Below are 3,485 nucleotides of genomic sequence, written 5' to 3'. Positions count from 1 at the left end.
ATAGTCCCTAATTACAGCTACCATTTATGTTTTCATATATCCATGGACCATGACATCATATGAGTAAAGTTTTTATCCTTTAATTGTATGAATAATATATTTTACCCTTATGATCTATTTTAAACCAAAACCCAAACCTTTTCCATTTCCTAATTTATCATGATTTTTTTTTTTTATCGGCAAATTAGCATTTTATTAGGGGGAGGGGAAAGGTATCCAACTAATTAAAAATTGCAACCAAAGCAAAGGGACGAGCCCAATGTAATATCTGAGAGCCTAAAAACCCAGATATACAATAAACAGCACCGAAAATCCAAAGGGCCTACAAGCCAGCCAAATATAACAATGAAAATCCAACCCATAAGAAAACCCAAAACCTAACCCAATAGCCTCCTCCTCCCGCCACAAACAGAGCCACCACCACCACCACCACCACCAGTTCACCACTGACATCCACCAAGCCACCATAGGCAACCCACGATAAGAAAATCGAAGCCAGCAAACCCAAACTGGCGTCAAAGCCGCACCAAGCCGTTAGGTGAGAATCGGGCCTGATATATATTATATAACCATCCAACGACGTATGCGCATAGTGATGCGTATTACGTATAGGATTGTTGCGAGATACATGGGATACTAATCATGCATTGATACACACACACACACACACACATATATATATATCCGGATTATCAAAATTCGATCGGGAACTTGGGGGGTTTTTTTAAAGGTTCCTGGAACCGCCCCGTATATATATATACACACACTGCACGTATTACGTACAGGATTGTGGTGAGAGACATGGGATAATCATGCATTGATGTGTGTGTGTGTATATCGCAATTCTTTACTTTAAGGGATATAAAGGAGTATGTGACGCTGAATTCAATTAATGGACTTGCTATGAAGTTCGAATTTTTTTGGAGGGATAAAGTTGTTTCCAAAAACTTTTTCATATCTCGCAGTAATATGATCTATGCAGGATCACTATTTCGTGCATCGTTGTTTACAACAGAGTGGGTGAAGTATTATTGAAGGTGTGTAATTGATGCAAATATCTCTTTGTGGTCAATGTCAAGGCCTGGACTTACGGGTTTGCTCTTTCGTAAAGGTTTTAGGTTTGAAACATCTCAGGTGCTATCAACTCTCTTTAAGGCCAATTTATACAAAGTTTTGCCCTGGTTTTAATTAGGCCCCCCGTAAGTGGATGGTAGAGCTATGTTAAATTTATCATAACTTCCTTCTAATTATTTTGCGACAATCTTGTGGTAAATTTTACTATTGTGATAAGTTCATTACACTAGCAAATTTATCTTAAGTTTTCTTGTTAAATACCGTTTGCCAACATTCTTGGGGTAAATTTCTATTGGTACTTATCATATTAGCATATTTATCATAACTATATCCTATAACATTTCGATAGGTTGTTGTAAATCTAACATAATTGTGCAGTAGTCTACGATAAATTGGGATCAATAATGTTTCAGGAAATATATTTAACAAGTAGCTACGAAATCTAGAAACGAGATAATTTTGAAAAAAAAATGATAAATTTTAAATTCTCCAACAAATCAACAGAAAAGCCTTAGTTTTGATCTTTCCCAGGGGAATGCCCCTTTGATCTTTGTAATTGGTTGTTGCTTTCCATGAAAGATAATTTACCCAAAAAAAAAAAAAAACCATGGTCGATTTTGGTGACGACTCAAAACATTCCAGTAAAAACCAAACAAATATGATAAATTTCAAATTCTGCAACAAATCAACTAAATATATGGTCGATTTCAATAACAACCCAAAGCATTCAAATAAAATCTGAACAAACATGATAAATCTCAATCTCATGGATTTGGTCACGGCCCTCATTCAACAGTGACGACCCAAAACATACATTTTTTTCTTCAGAAAACATGATAAATATGGAGTTCGAATATCAAATTGACTGAATCATGAGCGATTTCATGTATCAGTCAAGCTTACAATGATTTTTTGTTTTTGTTTTTAAGCCTACTATTATTGATCATCGGATAACTGATTTAATGCCAAATAAATAGATTTCAATGACAATAATATCTCTGAACAACCACTAAAACACACAAGGAGAATTTGATTTTGGAGATGGGAGAAGAAACTTAAACTCCCCCGTCCCTTTTTAAATGTCCAACTTCGTAGATTCAACTTTTTATTAAGACATCATCGATCATTACATTTCAAAATTTCTAACTTTTCACAATTATCCCTTACAGAGACATCACCATTACACTTTTTCCGTAAACTTTTCAAAGAGGAATATCTATTCAAAAGGACAAAATGGAAAATTTATCAACTTTTACCCACTAATTTTTTCAAATGGACATTTATTAAGTAACAGTCCAAAATAGAATACTAAATCATAAAAAAAGGGCCTGAGGGAGTATATGAACTGTAGCCATGGAAGAAATAACGGAGGGCGCATATTTTGGACTTTCATTCCGAAGGTGATAAATTAGCTAAGGAGAAACATGGGTGTTTTAGTTTCAGAGGGGTATTATTGGGTTTATGTAAATTTCATGACTAAAACATAACAAATTTTATTTTATTTTTGATCGGCAAAAATATATAGTGGTTGTTCAAAGAAATTACTAGGTTTAGAACTAATATTAGAGTATCCCTATTTTTTTACACCTAATATAATACCCTATAAATTTTGGGGGACTAAATTTAAATTTGGTGGCCCAAGGCACAAGCATTGCTCACTTGCATGACGTACACGATAGGATATATGCTTAAAGAATTCCTCTCATATCTGTCTATCTAAAAAATAAGTCAAATATGTTTAGCAAACTTGTTGCACTTTACTCTCATAATTTACAAAGGGAAGCCAATAATGCCAAAAACACTTTTGTTCCTGTCAAAGCAATGCAAAAATTGATATGTACGAATTTGCGTGATCCAGAACATTGAACTCACTACTTGACCTTAAAGAATATTCTATGATTCTTTCTAGATATGTATACACGAGTACTTTGTTCAAACTATTAATATCATACGTTGTGATTTTTTTCATATTGAGACATATTTGTGATTCATAGGTTATCGCCAAGTCTTCATTTCATCGATCGAATCGAGGTTCAACCTTAATTAGCTTATAATTGGATGAAGTCACAAGCCTCGGAACGAATGTTTTGAAAGGGACTCTCGCTCTAAAATATTTATATATCCAGTTATCGCATTATTTAGCTCATTTCTTTATAGAGTGTGTAGGAGTATTAATTATATCGATCATTCGTACTTGTGATTTTCGTATTGACGTACTTGTGCTTCATAAGTTAGCACCCAGTCTTCGTTTCATCTCTCTCTCTCTCTCTCTCTCTCTCTCTCTCTCTCTCTCTCTATATATATATATATATATATATATATATATATATATATATATATATATATATATATATATATATATATATAGTTATCGCGCTATTTAACTCATTTCTCAATAGAGTGTAGAATCG

The sequence above is a fragment of the Rhododendron vialii genome, chromosome 4a, assembly GCF_030253575.1.
Source record: "Rhododendron vialii isolate Sample 1 chromosome 4a, ASM3025357v1".
In the NCBI taxonomy this organism is placed as follows: domain Eukaryota; kingdom Viridiplantae; phylum Streptophyta; class Magnoliopsida; order Ericales; family Ericaceae; genus Rhododendron; species Rhododendron vialii.
Note: the sequence above shows the minus strand (reverse complement) of the source record.